The following is a 9,280-nucleotide window of genomic DNA, read 5'->3' as shown; positions in this document are numbered from 1 at the left end:
GCTGATGCAGGGGACACGGGTTCGAGCCCTGGTCTGGGAAGATCCCACATGCCGCGGAACAACTAGGTCCGTGAGCCACAACTACTGAGCCTGCGCGTCTGGAGCCTGTGCTCCGCAACAGAGGCCGCAACAGTGAGAGGCCCGCGCACTGCGATGAAGAGTGGCCCCCACTTGCCGCAACTAGAGAAAGCCCTCGCATGGAGACGAAGACCCAACACAGCAAAAATAAATAAATAAATAAAATTTAAAAAAAATATATATATATATATATCTTGTATATATTGCTTGAGGTAAGTTGGGTGGTAATTTTGCCTAGAAACAAAAGGATTGGGGGGGTGGGGTAAAGACACCTAAATGTTAACAGTGATTATCTCAAGGTGGTAGAATTAGGAAGGATGGTTATTCTCCTTTATGCTCATCTGCACTTTCCAACTCATCCATAATGACGTGTCACGCTTTTATAATTTAGATGAATAGTACAGGTATGTTTAAAAGAATCCATAGGCAACGGCAGCATGGAGGGCAGGGAGCCCTGGGAAGGCAGCAGGGCTCAGGGTCCCAGTAGGTCCTGGAGGGGCACAGAGGTGGGAGTGGAGGGAGACTTCTCATGGTCTCCTTATACCCAGGCACCCCATGCACAGGCTTAAACCTAGCAGCTTTTTTTTTTTTTTTTTTTTGCAGTACGTGGGCCTCCCACTGCTGTGGCCTCTCCTGTTGCGGAGCACAGGCTCCGGACGCGCAGGTTCAGCGGCCATGGCTCACGGGCCTAGCCGCTCCGCGGCATGTGGGATCCTCCCAGACCGGGGCACGAACCCGTGTCCCCTGCATCGGCAGGCAGACTCCCAACCACTGTGCCACCAGGGAAGCCCAAACCTAGCAGCTTTTAATGTCCTATGAGAATATGTGCAACTTTTAAAAAACAGATTAATTGGCTCCAAATATAAAAATAAAAGTGTGATTTCTGGGTTAGTAAATGTTAATAATAAAAGTTAATAAATGTTTAAATGTCTAAAAATTGTAACCACGCATCAAAAATGTCAGTGCAGTGACTGCTTAATGGGTACAAGCTGCCATTTGAGGTGATGAAAACGTTCTGGAACTGGATTTATGTTGTGAATGTACTTAATGCTGCTAAATTGTACACTTTCAAATGGTTCAAATGGTAAATTTTATGTTATGTGTATTTGACCACTGCGGGGAAAAGAACCCTCAACTTCAATGAAAGTCAAGCCTTCTGTGATTATATGGAACTCACATCTGACGTGGAATTTGGGTGGCCTCAGTGTATCTAATATAATGTGAGTGGGACCCCAAAATAAAATTGCCCCAGAAGAGGCAGTGGTTGGTAATGATCCGTATTCTCCTGTCACTGGACACCTTGTGGAGTAACAGAGAATGTGTAGCTTTTAGAGTGGGGGCAAGAGTGAGGTGTGGAGCACAGACCTCTTCCTCATGCTGTCACATGGCTGGGAGAGGTGCCGCCTGCGGAGCCAGGGGCCTGAATAAGGGATGGGCAGCCTCCTGCAATGCCGCAGAATCAGCACTGGGTGGCAGCAGAGAGCCAGCTCAAGAAGAGATGGCACCTGGGAGCTGCCCCACATCCACTGCTTTCTCTCCCCGATTCCCCTGCCCCTGACTCTCCCAAGACACCAAGACTAAGCAAGACAGTCGTTTCAGCTTGATTTTCAGAAGATGGTGCCATTTCTCAAGAGGAAATTGTTTTGCAAGCAAACCTATGTTTTTCACCAACTCCTTCCAGTGGGATATTCAAGAATATTCAAGATAGGTCAGTTTTTACATGTTTGATACATTCCATCATCTGAAACATGTTTCCGATTTCTCTGTAGCCAGTCCATGGCTAATTTCAGGGACTGAACTAATAAAACTCACATCCTGTTTTTGTGGTGTGTCCGTTTAAGATTTTTCACCTGATATTCATCATGCTGATAAGACTAGAAAACTTTAATAGCAAGACTGGTGGCAAAGATGTTTCCCCACAGTACTGAGAAGGTTAGCCTGGTACAGAGAGCAGTGCCCTGAGAAGGCTATTCCTTATAAAGCAGTGACAGTCATATGTCTTTTCTAAGGTGGCTTTACTGCTATGAAAGAAAACACCTCAAAACCAAGAAGTTTAAAGAAAATGTTATTGTTGTTATTATTTATTATTATTATTATTTGGGCTGGGCTCAGCTGGGTAGTTCTTTGGGGGGGTTATTTATTTATTTATGGCTGCGTTGGGTCTTCGTTGCTGCGCGCGGGCTTCTCTCTAGTTGTGGAGAGCAGGGGCTGCTCTTCGTTGCGGTGCGTGGGCTTCTCATTGCGGTGGCTTCTCTTGTTGCGGAGCACGGGCTCTGGGTGCACGGGTTTCAGTAGTTGTCACACGTGGGCTCAGTAGTTGTGGCGCACGGGCTTAGTTGCTCCACAGCATGTGGGATCTTCCCGGACCAGGGCTCGAATCCGTGTCCCCTGCACTGGCAGGCGGATTCTTAACCACTGCGCCACCAGGGCATTCCCCTGGGTAGTTCTTCCGCTGGTCTCACCTGGGTACACTACGTGGCTGCAGTCAGTAGGCCGGTGGGCTGGGGGCTGAAAGGTCCAGATCCCAGACAGCCCCCACTCACATGTCTGGCATTTGGCTGGGGTGATAAAGGCAACTGGGCCACATGAATCTCATTATCGAGCCGGCCAGGCTTCTTCGCTTGGCAGCTGGGCTCCAAAAGGAGTAAGAGAAGCCAAGCCCCAATGCACAAACACTGTTAAAGCTTCTGCTTGTGTCATGTTTCCTACTGTCCCCTTGACTAATGCAAGTCACATGGCCAAGCCCTGATTCAGGGGCTAGAGAAAATAGACTCCTTCTTTTGACAGGAGGAGCTGCAAAATGTTGTGACCTTCAGAAAATATCTACCACATCTTCTTTCTCCTCTCCTGTCATACCAAGGACATCCTTATACAGGCAGGGATGAATGACAGCCACCTGCCAACTGACAGTGCTCCCTGCCACCCTATATCCCTGGGCTCAAGTTCAAGGCAATTAAATCCGCATCTCCCCAGATCTGGGGGAAAACCAGTCTCACGAAGTAAGACGTTTGGACTAAATTGTGTCCCCTCCACTCCCGGAAACTCATATATTGAAGCTCTAATGTGACTGTACTTACAGATACCTTTAAAGAGGTAATCGAGGTTAAATGAGGTCAAAAGCATAGGACCCTAGTCCATTAGGACTCATGTCCTTACAAGAAAAGGAAGCGACACTACAGCACTCTCTTTCTCTCTCTCTCTCTTTGCATGTATGCACAGAGAGGAGACCATGTGAGGACACAGTGAGAAGGCAGCCATCTTCAAGCCAGGAAAAGAGACCTCACCAGAGCCAACCTTGCTGACACCTTGATCTGGGACTTGGAGCCTCCAGACTGTAGAAAACAAATGTCTGTCGTTTAAGCCACTCAGTCTGTGGTATTCTGTTATGACAGCCCAAGCTGACTAATACACAAGTGTTCCTTGGTTAAATACGTTTGGGAAATGTGTGTTCAATACTGATCCCCCTCCTTGAAAATCCATAGGGCTCTGTAGCCTATTAAAGCCTCTGAGAAGTTCCTCAGCAAAGAAACTTCTAGTTTAACACAGTGTTTCCCAAATTTATTTAAACATGAGATCCTTTCCCAACACCTATGATCACCATTGGGAAGGTGTATTTATTTCTAGGATTGTCATAACAAACTACCACAAACTTGATGAACTTATTCTCTCACAGTTCTAGAAACCTAAAGTTAGAAATCAAGGCGTCAGCAGGAATGGGTTCCTTCTAGAGGCCCTGAGGGAGAATCTGTTCCATGCCTCTCTCCTAGCCTCTGCTCGCTGCCGGGGACCCTTAGTGTTCTGTCTCCCATCTCCCCTCCATCTTCACATGGCCTCCCCCTCTGTGTCTTGTTCTTAACATCTTCCACTTGGTCTTATAAGGACCCAGTCTTTGGATTTAGGGCCCACCCTAAATCCAGGATGATCTCATCAAGAGATCCTTAACTTAATTATATCTGCAAATTCTAAATAAGGTAACATTCTGAGGTTGCAAGTGGACGTGTCTTTTGGGGGCCATAGTTCAATCCACTACAGAAGCTAAGGGACACCCAAGGTAGCTGGCTGAGTGTGGACATGGAGTCGGGGCGAGTGGGACCCGTCTAGGTACCTGCAAGCTGGCGGTCCCTCCCCTCCAGGGGATACATCACACTCTCCCCTTGATAACGCTGGCGCACCAAATCCTCGTTTCCTAAACTCCTTGCTGACCGTCCTCCGTGAATACATTCCTGTCTGGGACAGGTGGAGACTTTCCGTTCTGTTGTTTAAGCACAAACCCGCCTGGGCCTCCGGCTCTGCTCTTCCTGCTTTGTTCTGGAAGACAGAGCCTGTCTTTCTGGGGAATGTTTGCACAACGCAGTGCTCATTCACGCAGCAATGTGGCAGGCAGGCTCTTACAGGGCTGTGCTTCTAGAGGCTTCCTCCCCAAACCTTTCCAAAGCCCACTTCCTCCATGCCTGTCTCCTGCCCAGAACCCGCCACCACTTCCTCGGCCTCCAGGAGAAAGTGACACCTTCTGCCTCCAGGGAGGGCCTTCCTTCTGGAATGAGCCAGGGTGTTCCCACTGCCTCTCCACAGGGCGTCCTCTTGCTGCCTTGGTGTCTTCCACCTGGATTGCATCCCTGAGCACCCTCCCCTCCACTTGTGCATAACTCTGGACCTACAAGCCACTTGGCAGGTGAATTTTAGGGGTCTGCTGGTCCCTGGAATGCAAAAACCAGACACAGCTCCAATCTTAGAGGTGGGGCTCAGGGCACCTGTGCATGTGCAGTTTTCTGGGGAAGGGCCCAAACCTTTCATCACTTCTCCAAATTGTTCCTTCCTGACTAAGGATGTTAAAACCACTAGCTCAGAGCTAAGGCTCAGTGAGTAACTTCCTTAGAGCAATAACTTTCTGGAAATCCACCTGAGGTGGAAGAATCCCTCTCCCCACTCTTTCTTGTGTTGAGGGGGCCCTGGTGTGAGGAGAGAAGGAACAGCAGTGAGTCCCAGCCCTGGGACGCACAGACCATCCAAACGGGTCAACCATCTACAGGATGTCCCAGGGATGGAGCAAAGCTGGATCCGTGCAGAGTCACAGCTGCGAGCAGGAGGTGCCCAAGGCTCTGCACCCACACCAGCGCCCCCCCAACACACCATAGGTGACTAGCAGATCTCAGGAGCTGGGAGGGAGCTGGGGAAACTGAGGGCAAAACCCCGTGGCCCCACCGCCATGGTTTGGCCTCTAGCGGCCCCGTTTAGTCCTTCCAAATCCTGGGAACTCACACACTTTGGGGAATGTTCTGGGAACTCACACTTTGGGGAGTGTGCTGAGAACTCACACTTTGGGGAGTGTGCTGGGAACTCACACACTTTGGGGAGTGTGCTGGGAACTCACACACTTTGGGGAGTGTGCTGGGAACTCACACCTTGGGGAGTGTGCTGGGAACTCACACTTTGGGGAGTGTGCTGGGAACTCACACACTTTGGGGAATGTGCTGGGAACTCACACTTTGTGGAATGTGCTGGGAACTCAAACCTTGGGGAGTGTGCTGGGAACTCACACCTTGGGGAGTGTGCTGGGAACTCACACCTTGGGGAGTGTGCTGGGAACTCACACTTTGGGGAGTGTGCTGGGAACTCACACACCTTGGGGAGTGTGCTGGGAACTCACACTTTGGGGAGTGTGCTGGGAACTCACACTTTGGGGAATGTGCTGGGAACTCACACTTTGGGGAATGTGCTGGGAACTCACACTTTGGGGAGTGTGCTGGGAACTCACACACTTTGGGGAGTGTGCTGGGAACTCACACACCTTGGGGAATGTGCTGGGAACACACACCTTGGGGAATGTGCTGGGAACTCACACTTCGTGGAGTGTGCTGGGAACTCACACACTTTGCGGAATGTGCTGGGAACTCACACACTTTGGGGAGTGTGCTGGGAACACACACCTTGGGGAATGTGCTGGGAACTCACACTTTGGGGAGTGTGCTGGGAACTCGCACACTTTGCGGAATGTGCTGGGAACTCACACCTTGGGGAGTGTGCTGGGAACTCACACTTTGGGGAATGTGCATTGGGCCTACTAGGCCACGTTGTGACAAGAGATTTGTGATTTGTCTCACACATGGGACGGTACATTTTCTGCAGGTGGACACCTGTCTTTTACCTCTTTGTGATTCTATTCGAGGGTCTGTGCTCGAGAGCACTGTATCCAGCCGCTCAGGCTGCCGGAACACAGTACACAGGTTTGGCGGTGCTTAAACAACAGAAGCGTGTTTTCTCACAGTTCTGGAGGCAAAAGTCAGAAATCCAGATGTTGGCAGTGTTTACTCCATCTGAGGGTTGTGAAGAAAGGCGCTGTCCCCAGCTGCTCTCCTTGGTTTGTGGATGGCTATCTTCACGTTTGCATGGCGTTCTCCCAGTATGTGTATCTGGGTCCACATTTCCTCTTCTTAAAAGGACACCCGTCATGTTGAGTTAAGCCTCACCCTAATGATCCCCTGCTAACTTAATGACCCCTTTAAAGGCCCAATCTCCTAATACAGTCACATTCTGAAGTACAGACACCCAGGAGGAATATAAAAAGGACGGATAGAAGGACACATGGGCAGAGGGATAATGGTGTGAATTCCAGCCTCTCGATGCTGGTCTGCCCCAGAGTCCCCTCAGGGCCCCCCCAGGCCACTGCACTGCCACCAGCCAGGCCTCTGAGGGGCTTGAGTCCTCTCATAGCAGCCAGCAGGCCAAACCTGAGGGTGGGGAGACACCAGGGTGGACCCTGAAGAGGGGGGCCGGACTAGAAAAGGCATCCAAAGGGCTGGGGCAGTCCAAGGGGGGAGTGTGTGGTGTGTGGGGGGCTGAAGCACCCCTTTGTGTTGGAGATGGAGGTGGGAGAGATGCCCTCTCAGTTCAGTTCCTTCCCACTCACAGTGGGTGTTTGGGTGGCCCCAGGAATCCTATTTGCATACAGGGCCCAGGCTTCTGGAAGGTTAGGGAGAAGGAATTTACTTTAACTTGCAAATTTGTTCTAATGCGTCCAGTAATATTTACTCATTGTTGAAAGGTCAAGTGAATTGTACAAATTTTAAAATGCACAAAAGCTTGAAAGAAAAAACTTGCTCATGACCCACCACAGCTGAAAGCCTCTGATACTGGCTACTCATTCGTTATTTAAGCGAACCATGTGCTTTTAACTTTTAGAATCTTTTCTTAATGCAAGTACTAAATGTTACTAGAGAAACACCAGAAAACGCAGTTGGCCAAAAAAAAAAAATTTAAGTCCCTTATAATCCCACTACCAAAAGATACCTCGTTTGTTTGGGGTTTTTTAATATTTATTTATTTATTTGGCTGCGCCGGGTTTTGCTGCAGCAGGCAGGATCTTAGTTGCCACGTGTGGGATCTTTAGTTGTGGCATGCGGGATCTAGTTCCCTGACCAGGGATCGAATCTGGGCCCCCGGCATTGGGAGCGTGGAGTCTTAACCACTGGACCACCAGGGAAGTCCCTATCTTGTTTTTTTTAATCTGGTATTTCTTTGACCACTAGTACTTTTGAATATTGTCCCATGGTTATTAGCTATTTACATTTCTTTGGTGAATGGTCTGTTCTCATTCTTTGCATATTGTGTTATTTGGAATACAATGGTGTCTTATCAATCTGTTTGGGATCTTTATATAGTATAGATATTAACCCTCTGTGGTATCTGTAGCAAACTTTTTTTCCGTTTGTGGTTTGTTCTTAAAATTTTTTAGATTGTTTTTTGACCTACGTCGATTTTTCCACCTTGGAATTTCTTTACTGGCTTTTATATTTAGAAAGTACTTCTTGGGACTTCCCTGGTGGTGCAGTGGTTAAGAATCCACCTGCCAGTGCAGGGAACACGGGTTCGAGCCCTGGTCCGAGAAGATCCCATATGCTGTGGAACGACTAAGCCCGTGAGCCACAACTACTGGGCCTGCGCGCTAGAGCCCGCAAGCCACAATGACTGAAGCTCGTGCACCTAGAGCCCGTGCTCCGCAACAAGAGAAGCCACCGCAATGAGAAGCCCGCGCACTGCAACGAAGAGTAGCCCCTGCACGCCGCAACTAGAGAAAGCCCGGTGCAGCAATGAAGACCCAACACAGCCAAAAATAAATAAATAAATAAAATTTAAAAAAAAAAAAAAAAAAGAAAGTACTTCTTCCCCAAATCAAGTATTTTCAGTTTACTTATGACCTCTCTCTGTCTTCCTTTCTTTGTAGTTACCTCTTTAAGTGAAACTGAGAAACTAACCCAATGCTTTTCCAGCAGTTAACCAATTGTCCCAGCGCCATATTGTCACTCAGCCCTCCACAGTGTCCTGCGCTGTCCCCAGGGCAGTCTGCTCCAAGTCAACCTACGGGAGAACACCCTCCCCCGGGGCTGCAGTTCCCTGGCTGCCGGAATTCACACAAAACCACTAGCAAACAAGGTGGGATTTTTGATGTGGAGGTGCGGGCTTTACCTTGGAGACCTCAACGCAAACAATTTAAACATTCCCTCTAGATATTTCTGTTCACCCCAAGCCTCATCCGCTCCATCCCCAGAGAGACCTGACCTTTCTCCCCTTCTCACTGTAGCCGAGGAACCTCCAAACCCTTACCCCTTCTCTCCCGCAGAGCAGCTGGGCTGTAGGGCCCCTGGCCCAAACCCAGCTCTTTCCAGACTCAGGCTCTCCTCTCTGGGTAACAGCATCCACCTCCTAGAAAGCAGGGTAGCAACATCCTTTGTCATTTGAGAATGCCTTTGGGGTCTCAGCCCCCACCCTATGGGCCTTATTAACCTGCTTCTCCCAAGCGAATCCAGTGTAGCTTCTAAGTAGAATCCCCTGCCACCTGCTGATGGAGCCCAGGTTGCACTGAGTCCTTAAGTGTCTTGAATGGAGGAAGCCGGAGTTCTGGGAAGACACAGAATCTGGAGTCTCCCCTTAGAGGGGCTGCCCTGAGAGCGAGAGCTGGGACGGAGCACCCCGCCCGAGGAGCAGCCGTCAAAGACTCAGGCCCAAGTGTTCTCACTGGCGGGCAGAGGCCACGGGCACCAACCTCATCCTGCACGGGGCTCCGGGGTACATGTGTACGCAGGGCTGCAGGGCTCCGGAAGACTCCAGGCACACGCTCCCGGGAGCAGCTGCGGAAGGCTGGGGAGCGGCCCAATCCCAGTGGCCACCACAAGGTGGCAGCAGCTAGAACAGTGACCATGCTAAC

Source organism: Lagenorhynchus albirostris, chromosome 6 (assembly GCF_949774975.1).
Source record: "Lagenorhynchus albirostris chromosome 6, mLagAlb1.1, whole genome shotgun sequence".
Classification (NCBI taxonomy): domain Eukaryota; kingdom Metazoa; phylum Chordata; class Mammalia; order Artiodactyla; family Delphinidae; genus Lagenorhynchus; species Lagenorhynchus albirostris.
This window is presented reverse-complemented; position numbering follows the sequence as displayed.